Raw genomic sequence first — 15,071 nt, forward strand, 5'->3', positions numbered from 1 at the left:
TAAGTGCACACTACTGAGGGATGCCTGTGGGACAGCCAGAAAGAGTGTAGTCAGTGGGTTTTAGAAAGGGACATGCAGTAAGTGCACACTACTGAGGGATGCCCGTGGGGCAGACACAAACAGTGTGTAGTCAGGCGTTTTAGAAAGGGACATGCAGGAAGTGCACACTACTGGGGGATGCCCGTGGGACAGACAGAAACAGAGTGTAGTCAGGGGGTCTAGAAAGGGACAAGCAGTAAGTGCACACTACTGAGGGATGCCTGTGGGACACAGAAACAGATTGTAGTCAGGGGGTTTTAGAAAGGGCCATGTAGTCAGTGCACACTACTGGGGGATGCCCGTGGGACAGACAGAAACAGAGTGTAGTCAGGGGGTCTAGAAAGGGACAAGCAGTAAGTGCACACTACTGAGGGATGCCTGTGGGACACAGAAACAGATTGTAGTCAGGGGGTTTTAGAAAGGGCCATGCAGTCAGTGCACACTACTGAGGGATGCCTGTGGGACACAGAAACAGATTGTAGTCAGGGGGTTTTAGAAAGGGCCATGCAGTCAGTGCACACTACTGAGGGATGCCCGTGGGACAGACACAAACAGTGTGTAGTCAGGCGTTTTAGAAAGGGACATGCAGGAAGTGCACACTACTGGGGGATGCCCGTGGGACAGACAGAAACAGAGTGTAGTCAGGGGGTCTAGAAAGGGACAAGCAGTAAGTGCACACTACTGAGGGATGCCTGTGGGACACAGAAACAGATTGTAGTCAGGGGGTTTTAGAAAGGGCCATGTAGTCAGTGCACACTACTGAGGTATGCCCGTGGGACAGACAGAAACAGAGTGTAGTCAGGGGGTTTTAGAAAGGGACATGCAGTAAGTGCACACTACTGAGGGATGCCCGTGGGACAGTCAGAAACAGTGTAGTCGGGGTTAGAAAGGGACATGCAGTAAGTGCACACTACTGAGGGATGCCTGTGGGACACACAGAAACAGTGTAGTCGGGTTTTTAGAGAGGGACATGCAGTAAGTGCACACTACTGAGGGATGCTTGTGGGACAGACACAAACAGAGTGTAGTCAGGGGGTTTTAGAAAGGGACATGCAGTAAGTGCAACCTACTGAGGGGATGCCCATGGGACAGACAGAATAGTACAGTTTTGTACCTACCATAAATGTAGATGTCCGAGAGGTATGCATCTGCAGTCCTAACATATGGGTTGTCCTGCCTCAGGCAGCCCTTCGGTCGGCCAGATTCCAAAGTCTGGGTCTGGCCTCGGCTGATGTCGCACTTCACCCGACGTCATAGCTGCTGTGAATTGGGTATAAAGGCATCAGCCGATGCCATTTTCCTCAGTGTTTCTTGCCCCAGATGCCAGGTGCCCTCTAGGAAGGCTAAATTTGGATAAATGCAAAAGATTCCAAATAGTGGAGAGCAAACAATATAAGCATGTATATACATATATACAAACAAATACACCATAATAGATTCCCCCAGCTAGCTACAAGATGGGCAAATACCCTAGGGGTACCACAGAGGGGAAGGAGGGTGGGTAATCCTGACTGCAGATGCATACCTCTCGGACATCTACATTTATGGTAGGTACAAAACTGTACTATGTCCTTCAAGGATGCATCTGCAGTCCTAACATATGGGTAGAATACCATAGCCAAACTGGGGGAGGAGGCACTAAGATGATTATGGTGTAGTTAAGATCCCTTGCAAAACAGCAGTTGCAAAACCTTCTCGGGATCTGGAGTATAAAGGTAGATTATAATGCTTGGCAAATGTATGCACGGAGCTCCAAGTAGCAGCTTCTAAAATGTCTTTGGTAGCCACTCCTCGTAGGAAAGCTGTAGTAGTGGCTGTAGCCCTTGTGGAGTGAGGTCTGATGTTTTCTGGAGTTGCCTTTCCATGAAAAGAGTAACAAAATCTAATGCAAGTTCCTATCCATTTTGAGATTGTCTGTTTTGAAATTGCTTTTCCTTCCATTCCTGTTGCATATGCTACCAGAAGCTGGTCAGTTTTTCTGTTGGTCTTGGTTCTGTCCAGATAGTAGCGCAATTGCCTGTGCACATCCAAGGTATGTAGTAATCTTTCCCCCCTGTTCTGTGGGTTGGGGAAGAATGCTGGTAGGTGGATTGCTTGGTTCAATGATACCCTGGAGACCACTGTTGGCATAAAAGTAGGGTTGGTTCTCAAGGACACTCTATCCTGATGGAAGAAAAGGAAGGGCTGTACTGCCATTAATGCTTGTAATTCAGAAACCCTTCTTGCTGAAGTGAATTCAAGCAGGAAAGCAGTTTTCCAAGATAAGAACTGTAATTCTGCTGTTGCTGCTGGCTCGAAAGGGGGAAGTCTTAACTTTTCCAGCACAAAGTTAAGGTCCCATGTAGGCAAAGGTGGCTTCCTTGGAGGCTTTAGATTTTTAATTCCTCTCAGAAACTGCCTGAGTAGAGGATGAAAGAAGACTTGGAGGATCCATGTTGTATTCTGCTGAAATTGCTGATGCATGAATCTTAATGGAGGAGTAAGACAGGCCATTGTGGAAAAGTTCTGCTAAGTATTCCAGGATGTTAGCTATGTTTGCTAATGATACATTTTCTCCTTTTACTGCACTCCAAATGAGATATCTTTTCCATTTGGCTGAATAAGTCTTCCTTGTGGAGGGTCTGCGAGCCTCCAGGATAATGTCCTTAACCCTCTGAGATAAATCTGGGTTATTTTGTTTTATGTAATGTTCCAGGCAGCTAGCTGTAGTGTTTTCAAGTTTGGATGTAGGATCTTGTAGTTGTTCTGTGTTAGCAGTAAAGGAACTGGAGGTAGAGGCCATGCGTGTGTCCGAGACATACTCCTCAGTAGCGGGTACCAATGCTGTCTTGGCCAGTCTGGAGCTATCAGGATGATCCTTGGGTGATCTTCTTTGATCTTCAGTAGCACTTTGTGCATCAAAGGAAGAGGTGGGAATGCATACGCTGTCAGGTTTTCCCAACTGAAGGATAGAGTCCACCTTCCAAGCAAGGGTGGTATGTCCTTGTGCAGAATTTCCTCAATTGGTGGTTGTGTGGGGATGCGAACAGGTCTATTTCTGGTAGTCCCCATTTCTTTGTAATGGTTTTGAAGATGTCTGGATGCAGCATCCATTCGTGGGCATCCGTGGTAGTTCTGCTTAAGGTGTCTGCTAGTATATTTTCTTTTCCTGGCACAAATTTGGCCTGAAGTTGAATGTTGAGGTTCAGGGCCACATTCCACAGGTCCATTGCCATCCGGCATAGAGGATATGAGTGTGTTCCTCCTGTTTGTTGATATACCACATGACTGTGGTGTTGTCCGTCCTTATCAGCAAATGACCCTGTTGAAGAAAAGGTCTGAATGTCTGTAGTGCCTGTTTCACTGCCAGCATCTCTTTTAGATTTATGTGAAGGTTCAGCTGGTCTTGTGTCCATAGGCCTTGTATACACTTGTCCACCATGTGTGCCCCCCAGCCTAGGTCTGAGGCGTCCGTGGTGATAGTCTGGCTTGGGTGAGGTTTGTGGAAAGGCAGTCCTCTGTTCATCTGACAGGCCTGAGCCCACCACAGGAATTCTTGTTTCAGGCATGGGATTATTGGAATCTGGGCTTCTAGACTGTGCTTGTGTTGAGACCATACATTCCTTAGGTACCATTGCAACTTCCTCATATGTAGCCTGGCATGTGGTATCAATATTATGCAGGATGCCATGTAACCCAGGGCTTGCAGGACTTTCCTTGCTGTAAGCTGGTTCTGTGTTGTTAATGCCATGAAATAGAGTGGTAGTTGCTTTTGCTTTTCTGCTGTGAGAAATGCCATCTGATTTGATGTGTCCAGTTCTGCATCCAAGAATGTTATCCTTTGGGATGGTACCAGCCTTGACTTTTTCATGTTGACTGTGTATCCCAGGGCTTGCAGTAGTTGTATAACCTTTTCCAAATCTTTTGTTAATTTGGTCTTGTTGTCCGCTTGTATTAGGCAGTTGTCCAGGTATGGATAAATCTGAATTCCCTGAAGCCTGCAATGAGCAATTACTGATGCCAGGCATTTCGTGAATACTCCGGGCACAGTTGATAAGCCAAAGGGCAATGCTGAGAATTGATAATGCTCTGATCCTGCAAGAAATCTGAGGTATCTTCTGCAATCTGGTCGTATAGGGACGTGCAGGTATGCCTCCTTGAGATCTAGAGTCACCAGCCAAGACTCCTTGCCCAGCATGGGAAGAAGTTGCTGTAGGGTCAGCATTTTGAATTTTGGAACAATGAGATATGTGTTCAGAGCGGACAGGTCGAGAATAGGCCTCTATTGGTTTTCTTTTCTTGGTACCAGGAAAAGTCTGGAGTAAAATCCTTGCCCTTGTTCCATGGGAGGTACCTTTTCTATAGCTCTCATCCTTAGTAGGTGTTTGATTTGTCCTAGAGCATTTGTTTTTTGGTTTGGTGGTAGGTTTGGCATTCCTCTCTTTTTTGGTAGAGTGTGGAAGTGAAACCTGTAGCCTTTGTCTATTGTCTGTAAAATCCATTTGTCTCCTGTAATGTAATGCCAGTTTACGGAAAATAAGGCTAGCTTTCCACCTAAGGGTGCTTCCAGTTGTTCCCTGGTAGGCGGTATCAGAGCCAAGTCATTGTGTCTGTCCTGTGGAAGTGGTCGTAGCTGGATCTGTGGCAGTACTTCTCTGGTTGTTAGGCTGCCACTGACGTCCCCTGTAGGCACCTCTGGATTGACCTCTGCCTCTTGGGTGCCTATTTCTGCCTCTCTGTGCTCTGGAGGTGTCTGGAAAGGACCAATTTTTCGAAGGCCAATTTCTACTAAACCTTGGAGGCTGGACCTGTAAGAAATCCTTGATTGTTTGGACAGATTTTGCTTTTTCTTCCACCTTCTTTAGCACTTGCTGTGCAGGGGAACCAAACAAACTTTGTTTCTCCATGGGAGCATCTAGGAGTTTTGACTTTACATGGTCTGGTAAGGATTGGTTTAACCGTGGTTTCGGCCGAAACCGCGGACCGCGAGTGTCGGTCCTTTTCCTTACGCTTTTTAACTAATTGTGAAGTCTGAGTCTCCGACGGCATTTTGTAAGCAAAAGCGGGACCAAAAAACTCCTCTGCAAACTCCGACCGACATCTAAGTATCCGTCGGTTGAAGGAAGCACAGGCTAGACAAGCTGCTACATCGTGGTCTGGGCCTAAGCAAGGAAGGCAGTAAGAGTGGAAATCCTTATGAGGTATTTGTTTCCCACAAGTTAAACAGTTATTTACTTTTTCTGACATCGGCTGAGGCAAGAAAGAGTCCCCAACGGGGTACTTAGCTTTTTAGAAGTCTTCGGTAGTAGTAATCTCTGGATCTGACCGACCGGCACTTGCGAACAGCTTCTGCTTCGGGCACCGCGCGGCAAGAAAGACTGAGGAAAATGGCGTTGGCTGATGTCTTTATACCCAATTCACAGCAGCTACGACGTCGGGTGAAGTGCGACATCAGCCGAGGCCAGACCCAGACTTTGGAATCCGGCCGACCGAAGGGCTGCCTGAGGCAGGACAACCCATATGTTAGGACTGCAGATGCATCCTTGAAGGACATCAGAGTGTTGTCAGGGGTTTTAGAAAGGGACATGTAGTAAGTGCACAGTACTGAGGGGCGCACTACTGAGGGATGCTCGTGGGACCGACAGAAACAAGAGTGTCGTCAGGGGGTTTTAGAAAGGGACATGCAGTAAGTGCACACTACTGAGGGATGCCCGTGGGACACACAGAAACAAGAGTGTCGCCAGGGGGTTTTAGAAGGACATGCAGTAAGTGCACACTACTGAGGGATGCTTGTGGGACAGACACAAACAGAGTGTAGTCAGGGGTTTTTAGAAAGGGACATGCAGTAAGTGCAACCTACTGAGGGGATGCCCATGGGACAGACAGAAACAGAGTGTCGTCAGGGGTTTTAGAAAGGGACATGTAGTAAGTGCACACTACTGAGGGGCGCCCGTGGGACAGACAAAAACAGAGTGTAGTCGGGGGTTTTAGAAAGGGACATGCAGTAAGTGCAACCTACTGAGGGATGCCTGTGGGACAGACAGAAACTGACTGTTGGGGGGGGGTCTAGAAAGGGACATGTAGTAAGTGCGCACTACTGAGGGATGCTCGTGGGACAGACAGAAACAAGAGTGTAGTCAGGGGGTTAGAAAGGGACATGCAGTAAGTGCACACTACTGAGGGATGCCCGTGGGACAGACAGAAACAGAATGTAGTCAGGGGGTTTTAGAAAGGGACATGCAGTAAGTGCCCACTACTAATGGATGCACATGGAACACACAGAAAAAGAGGGTTGTCAATGGGTTTTAGAAAGGGACATGCAGTAAGTGCACAGTACTGAGGGATGTTTGTGGGACAGACAGAATTTACTGCATGTCCCTTTCTAGACCCCCTGACTACAGAGTGTAGTCAGGGGGTCTAGAAAGGGACATGCAGTAAATGCACACTACCGAGGGATGCCTGTGGGACACAGAAGCAGATTGTAGTCAGGGGTTTTTAGAAAGGGCCATGCAGTAAGTGCACACTACTGAGGGATGCCCGTGGGACATACAGAAACAGAGGGTTGTCAAGGGCTTTTAGAAAGGGACATGTAGTAAGTGCACACTACTGAGGTATGCCCGTGGGACAGACAGAAACAGGGTGTAGTCAGGGGGTTTTAGAAAGGGACATGCAGTAAGTGCACACTACTGAGGGATGCCCGTGGGACACACAGAAACAGTGTAGTCAGGGGGTGTAGAAAGGGACATGCAGTAAGTGCACACTACTGAGGGATGCCCGTGGGACAGACAGAAAAGTACAGTTTTGTACCTACCATAAATGTAGATGTCCGATAGGTATGCATCTGCAGTCCTTACATATGGGTTGTCCTGCCTCAGGCAGCCCTTCGGCCGGATTCCAAAGTCTGGGTCCGGCGTCGGCTGATGTCGCCCCTTCCCCGACGTCAGAGCACCTGGGGTATAAAATTGTCAGCCGACGCCATCTTCCTCAGTTTTTCTTGCCCCAGATGCCAGGTGCCCTCTAAGGAAGGCTAAATTTGGTAGAAATACAAAATATTGCAAACATGCACAGTAATATAAAACAAATACACCATAATAGATAACCCCAGCTAGCTATAAGAGGGATAAGTACCCAAGAAGTACCACAGAGGGGAAGGAGGGAGGGTAAACCTGACTGCAGATGCATACCTATCGGACATCTACATTTATGGTAGGTACAAAACTGTACTATGTCCTTCAAGGATGCATCTGCAGTCCTTACATATGGGTAGAATACCATAGCTAAGCTGGGGGTGGTAGGCTTTAAGAAAATGATGGTGTAGCTAGAATGCCCTGCAGGACTGCTGAAGCAAAGCCTGCTCTGGATCTGGAATATAAGGGTAAATTGTAATGCTTGGAAAATGTATGCACGGAGCTCCATGTAGCAGCTTCTAAAATGCCCTTGGTAGCCACCCCTCTTAAGAAGGCTGTGGAGGTGGCTGTAGCTCTGGTGGAATGAGGTCTGATGGCTAGCTGGCACAGCTTTTCCATGATAACAATAGCAGAATCTAATGCAATTTCCTATCCATTTTGAAATTGTCTGTTTGGAAATTGCTTTTCCTTGAATGCCTGCAGCATATGCTACCAACAGCTGGTCAGTTTTTCTGAAAGTCTTAGTTCTGTCCAAGTAGTAGCGTAACTGTCTGTGAATGTCCAGGGTATGCAGAAGTTTCTCTCCCTTGTTTTGTGGCTTTGGAAAGAAGGTAGGCAGGTGAATAGCTTGGTTTAATGGGACCCTGGATACCACCTTTGGCATGAATGAAGGATTGGTTCTCAAGGAGACTCTGTCCTGATGAAAAATAAGAAATGGTTGTACTGCCATGAGTGCCTGCAATTCAGATACTCTTCTTGCTGAGGTTATGGCCAGAAGAAAGGCAGTCTTCCAAGACAGGAACTGTAACTCTGAAGATGCTGCTGGTTCAAAGGGAGGTAGTGTCAACTTTTCCAACATGAAGTTAAGGTCCCATGTAGGCACTGGTGGTTTTCTTGGAGGATTGATGTTTTTAATTCCTCTTAGAAACTGCCTTAGGAGAGGATGAGAGAAGACAGGTGGATCAGTATTGTATTCTGCTGAAATTGCTGAAGCATGAATTTTTATGGAAGAGTATTATGGAGCATGTCTGCCAAGTATTCCAGGATATGTGTCATGCTCATCACTGTGGCATCTAGGCCCTTTGCGGTGCTCCAAGTGTGGAATCTTTTCCATTTTGCTGAATATGCCTTTCTTGTGGAAGGTCTGCGAGCTTCCATGATGATATCCTTCACTCTCTTGGATAGCTTTTCCTGGTGAGGAATCAAGGTATTCTCCAGGCGGTCAGCTGCAGGGTTTTCAGGCTGGAGTGCAGAGTTTTGTAATTGTGCTGTGTCAGAAGGAGTGTCCATAGTGGTAGAGGCCACGGTTTCGTGTGTGACAGGCTCCGTAACATTAGGTACCAGTGCTGCCTTGGCCAGTCCGGGGCTATTAGAATCACTTTTGGCTGCTCTGTCTTGATTTTCAGTAAGACCTTGGTCATTAGTGGGAGTGGTGGAAATGCATACACTGTTAGAGTATTCCAACTGAAAGAGAGGGAGTCCACTTTCCATGCTTGTGGGTGGTATGTCCTTGTGCAGAATTTCTTCAGCTGATGATTGTGGTGGGAGGCAAAAAGATCTATGTCCGGCCTCCCCCATGATTGTGTTATCTGAAGGAAGATGTCTGGGTGTAGCATCCATTCGTGTGGGTCCATGGTATTTCTGCTTAGGCTGTCCGCAAGTATATTGTCTTTTCCTGGCACAAACTGGGATTGCAGCTCTATATTGAGTTTTAGGGAAAGTTCCCAAAGATTCATTGTTAGTCTGCAAAGAGGGTAGGAATGGGTACCTCCTTGCTTGTTTATGTACCACATAACTGTGGTATTGTCTGTCCTTATTAGCAGGTGGCCTTGATGTAGAAAGAGCTTGAAGGCCTCGATTGCATGAATCACTGCCAGGATTTCCTTTTGGTTTATGTGCATGCGCAATTCTTTCTGAGACCATAGACCTTGGATGCATCTGTCCTCCATATGTGCTCCCCATCCATGGTCTGAAGCGTCCGAGGTAATGGTTTGGCTGGTTACTGGTTTGCTAAAAGGCAGGCCCCTGTTTGACTGGCTTGCTTGGGCCCACCACAGGAATTCCTTTTGAAGGCATGGAATGAGTGGTATCAAAGCTTCTAGGCTGTGCTTGTGCTGAGACCATAAACTCCTTAGGTACCATTGTAGTTTTCTCACATGCAGCCTTGCTTGTGGAATCAGAAGAATGCACGATGCCATGTAACCCAGGGCCTGCAGGATTTTCCTTGCAGTCATCTGCGTTTGTTTTGTTAGATTTTTGAAGTAATCCGGTAGTTGTCTTTGTTTTTCTTCTGTGAGAAAAGCCATTTGGGTGGTTGTATCTAGTTCCGCACCCAGAAAAGTTATTCTTTGGGATGGCACAAGTCTTGACTTGTGAATGTTGACTGTGTATCCCAAGGCCTGTAGTAGGCGGATGGCATAATTCAAATGTTTTTCCAAGGTTTGTTGGGTGTCTGCTTGTATAAGGCAGTCATCCAGATACGGGTATATTTGAATCCCCTGAAGTCTGCAGTGTGCAATTACTGATGCCAGGTATTTCGTGAATACTCTGGGCACAGTAGATAAGCCAAAGGGCAATGCTGAGAATTGATAATGCTCTGAACCTGCAAGAAATCTGAGGTGTCTTCTGCAACTTTGTCTGATAGGGACATGCAGGTATGCCTCCTTGAGGTCTAGAGTTACCAGCCAAGACCCCTTGCCCAGCATGGGAAGGAGTTGCTGTAGTGTCAGCATTTTGAATTTTGGCACAATGAGATAAGTATTCAGTGTGGACAAATTGAGAATAGGCCTCCATTGTTTTTCTTTTCTTGGGACAAGGAATAGTCTGGAATAAAATCCTTGTCCTTGTTCTGCGAGAGGAACCTTTTCTATAGCTTTCATTTGCAATAGGTTGGCAATTTGTTTCAAAGCCTCTGCCCTCTGATTTGGTGGCAGGTTTGGCATTCCCTTTCTTTCTGGTAATGTATGGAAATGGAACCTGTATCCTTTGTCTATTATTTGCAGTGTCCATTTGTCCCTTGTAATAATGTGCCAATTTCTTGAGAATAAAGACAACTTTCCGCCCAATGGTGCTTCTAATTGAGCCCTGGTTGGCGGGGTCAAGGTGAAGTCATTGAGTCTGTCCTTGTGCAGCAGTTGTTGGACCTGCACTACCTCTCCGGTTAGGAGGCTGCCATTGACGTCCTCTGTAGGAGCCTCTAGCTTGCCCTCTACCTCTGGCACGCCTGTTCTTGCCTCTTTGAAATCTCTCTTCTGGAAAGGACCAATTCTTAGAGGGCCAATTTCTGCTGAATCTTGGTGGTTGTACCTGGAGGAAATCTTTGACTGTTTGTACAGATTTTGCCTTTTCCTCAAATTTCTTTAAGACCTCTTGAGCAGTGGAGCCAAATAACTTTTGCTTTTCCAGTGGAGCATCCAGAAGCTTAGCCTTAACATGATCTGGCAGAGATTGTTCCTTCAGCCAGGCATGTCTACCTATGACTGCACCTGTCATTGCTGACCTACATGAAGCTTCCAATGCATCATAACCACACTGCAAGAAATGGTTGCTAACCTGTTGTGAATTATGTACCAGATCCTGAAGTGACTTACGATCTAGGGGTTCAGGCAAAGACAGTTTTTTCTGCAATTCATCTAACAAATACTCTTGGTACTGTATCATATGAAATTGACAATTTAAAGCCCTCATAGACAGAGTGGAAGAAGTGTACACTTTTTTACCCCATCTCTCTAAAGCCCTGGACTCCCTTTCAGAGGGGAGTGGATTTTTAGTAGTGGCAGCTGCAACCCCTTTAGGACCCTGGAAATAGTTTCTGGGTCAGCAGAGTGGGCCTTGTAAAGGAAATGTGAGTCCGGGACCCTGTAGTACCTATCGGGTTTAACAGGAACCGGAGGAAGGGTGTCAGGGGTAGTGCTAGACTCAGAATACACATCATCAATGATACTTAAAACAGGAGGGATAGCCAAAGGTCTATGCTGAGGTAAATGAAGAAAAGTCCTTAATCTCTTCCTGGAATCGGAGAATTCCTGGCCCTGCCATTGGAAATGCTCTCTCATGGAATGAAGGGTCTCCCCAAAGGACAGCTCTTCAGGAGGGGAGGCAGAGGGAATAGATTCCTCTGCATCAGAATCCTCGTAGGCCATGAAGGCCTCCTCCTGGTAGTCTGATAGAGCAGAGCCATCAGAGGCCTCATCAGAGGACTGAGGTTCAGCAGACTCAACCCTGGGCCTTTTGTCTAGTGGGGGTTGAGAGCCCCTGTCTGGATGAGGCTGAGAGCCCCTAATTAAGGAAATAAGGTCCTCAGCCAAACTTAGTATCTGAGAACCTGTAGTGGATCCCTGAGAAATGGACTTGGGAGGCAGAGTTTTTTGTTGCTTAGCAGCTTTAGCCCTAGTGAAAGCTTTTATGGACATGGATGCAGGGGGCCTGGCTGCCCGTGCTGGAGTAGTTTTGTCTAGGGGAATGGTGTCGGTAGGTTCCTGAACACCGGTTTCCGAGGGTAATTCTATAACCAACTCAGAAAAGGCCTCCGGGACCGAGGCTGACGGTTGAGCGGTTTCTACGGACGGAAGTACCAAAGACTCGGTTTCAGCCGAGACCGAGACACTCGCGGCAGGCCTAGGAGCGGTTTCAGCCGAAACCACTGTCCGCGTGTGTCGGTCCTTGTCCTTCCGTTTCTGGGTTAAATGAGAAGTCGGAGTCTCCGACGGCATTTTATAAGAGAAACTAGCCCCAAAAAATTCCTCTGCAAACTCCGACCGATGCCTAAGAGTGCGTCGATTAAAAGAGGCACAGGCAGTACAGGCTGAGACATCGTGGTCTGGGCCTAGGCAGGGGAGGCAGTAGGAATGGAAATCCTTATGAGGTATTTGTTTCCCACAAGTCAAGCAATTATTAACTTTAAGCGTTTGATCTGACATCGGCTGAGGCAAGAAAGAGTCCCCAACGGGGTACTTAACTTTTTGAAGTCTTCGGTAGCTGAAGTTACAGGAGCTGGCCAACCGGCACTTGCGAACTGCTTCTGCTTTGGGCACCACGTGGCAAGAAAGACTGAGGAAGATGGCGTCGGCTGACACTTTTATACCCCAGGCGCTGTGACATCGGGGAAGGGGCAACATCAGCCGACGCCGGACCCAGACTTTGGAATCTGGCCGACTGAAGGGCTGCCTGAGGCAGGACAACCCATATGTAAGGACTGCAGATGCATCCTTGAAGAACATCAGAGTGTAGTCAGGGGGTTTTAGAAAGGGACATGCAGTAAGTGCACACTACTGAGGGATGCCCGTGGGACACACAGAAACAGTGTAGTCAGGGGGTTTTAGAAAGGGACATGCAGTAAGTGCACACTACTGAGGGGCGCACATGGGACAGACAGAAACAGAGTGTAGTCAGGGGTTTTAGAAAGGGACATGCAGTAAGTGCAACTTACTGAGGGATGGCTGTGGGACAGACAGAAACAGACTGTTGTCAGGGGGTCTAGAAAGGGACATGTAGTAAGTGCGCACTACTGAGGGATGCTCGTGGGACAGGCAGAAACAGAGTGTAGTCAGTGGCTTTTAGAAAGGGACATGCAGTAAGTGCACACTACTGAGGGATGCCCGTGGGACAGACAGAAACAACAGTGTAGTCAGGGGGTTTTAGAAAGGGACATGCAGTAAGTGCACACTACTGAGGGGCGCACATGGGACAGACAGAAACAGAGTGTAGTCAGAGGTTTTAGAAAGGGACATGCAGTAAGTGCAACCTACTGAGGGATGCCTGTGGGACACACAGAAACAGAGTGTAGTTGGGGGTTTTAGAAAGGGACATGCAGTAAGTGCACACTACTGAGGGATGCCCGTGGGACAGACAGAAACAGAGTGTAGTCAGGGGGTTTTAGAAAGGGACATGCAGTAAGTGCACACTACTGAGGGATGCCCGTGGGACAGACACAAATAGAGTGTAGTCAGTGGGCTTTAGAAAGGGACATGCATTAAGTGCACACTACTGAGGGACGCCTGTGGGAAACACAGAAACAGAGTGTAGTCAGGGGGGGTTAGAAAGAGGCATGCTGTAAGTGCACACTACTGAGGGATGCCCTTGAGACAGACAGACACAGAGTGTAGTCAGGTGGTTTTAGAAAGGGACATGCAGTAAGTGCACACTACTGAGGGATAGACAGAAATAGAGTGTAGTCAGGGGTTTTAGAAAGGGACATGCAGTAAGTGCACACTACTGAGGGATGCCCGTGCGACAGACAGAAACAGAGTGTAGTCAGAGGTTTTACAAAGGGACATGCAGTAAGTGCACACTACTGAGGGATGCCCGTGGGACACACAGAAACAGTGTAGTCAGGGGGTTAGAAAGGGAAAGGCAGTAAGTGCACACTACTGTGGGATGCCCGTGGGACAGACACAGAGTGTAGTCAGGGGGTTTTAGAAAGAGACATGCAGTAAGTGCACACTACTGAGGGATGCCCGTGGGACATACAGAAACAGAGTGTAGTCAGGGGGTTTTAGAAAGAGACATGCAGTAAGTGCACACTACTGAGGGAAGCCCGTGGGACAGACAGAAGCAGAGTGTAGTCGGGCGTTTTAGAAAGGGACAAGCAGTTAGTGCACACTACTGAGGGACGCCCGTTGGACAGACAGAAACAGAGTGTAGTCAGGGGGGGTTAGAAAGGGACATGCAGTAAGTGCACACTACTGAGGGATGCCCATGGGACACACAGAAACAGTGTAGTCAGGGGGTTAGAAAGGGAAAGGCAGTAAGTGCACACTACTGTGGGATGCCCGTGGGACAGACACAGAGTGTAGTCAGGGGGTTTTAGAAAGAGACATGCAGTAAGGGCACACTACTGAGGGATGCCCGTGGGACAGACAGAAGCAGAGTGTAGTCGGTGGTTTTAGAAAGGGACATGCAATAAGTGCACACTACTGAGGGATGCCCGTGGGGCACACAGAAACAGAGTGTAGTCTGAGGTTTTACAAACGGACATGCAGTAAGTGCCCACTACTGAGGGATGCCCATGGAACACACAGAAACAGTGTAGTCAGGGGGTTAGAAAGGGACATGCAGTAAGTGCAACCTACTGAGGGATGCCCATGGGACACACAGAAACAGAGTGTAGTCAGGGGGTTTTAGAAAGGGACATGCAGTAAGTGCACACTACTGAGGGATGCCCGTGGGACACACAGAAACAGAGTGTAGTCAGGGGGTTTTAGAAAGGGACATGCAGTAAGTGCACACTACTGAGGGATGCCCGTGGGACACACAGAAACAGAGTGTAGTCAGGGGGTTTTAGAAAGGGACATGCAGTAAGTGCACACTACTGTGGGATGCCCGGGGGACAGACACAGAGTGTAGTCGGGCGTTTTAGAAAGGGACAAGCAGTTAGTGCACACTACTGAGGGACGCCCGTTGGACAGACAGAAACAGAGTGTAGTCAGGGGGTTTTAGAAAGGGACATGCAGTAAGTGCACACTACTGAGGGATGCCCGTGGGACACACAGAAACAGAGTGTAGTCAGGGGATTTAGAAAGGGACATGCATTAAGTACACACTACTGAGGGATACCCTTCAGACAGACAAAAAGATTGTAATCAGGGGGTTTTAGAAAGGGACATGCAGTAAGTGCACACTACTGAGGGACGCCCGTTGGACAGACAGAAACAGAGTGTAGTCAGGGGGTTTTAGAAAGAGACATGCAGTAAGTGCACACTACTGAGGGAAGCCCGTGGGACAGACAGAAGCAGAGTGTAGTCGGGCGTTTTAGAAAGGGACATGCAGTTAGTGCACACTACTGAGGGACGCCCGTTGGACAGACAGAAACAGAGTGTAGTCAGGGGGGGTTAGAAAGGGACATGCAGTAAGTGCACACTACTGAGGGATGCCCATGGGACAGACACAGAGTGTAGTCAGGGGTTTTTGAAAGGGACATGCAGTTAG

Source organism: Protopterus annectens, chromosome 1.part1 (assembly GCF_019279795.1).
Source record: "Protopterus annectens isolate FY-2018-M chromosome 1.part1, PAN1.0, whole genome shotgun sequence".
NCBI classification, from domain to species: Eukaryota; Metazoa; Chordata; order Ceratodontiformes; family Protopteridae; genus Protopterus; species Protopterus annectens.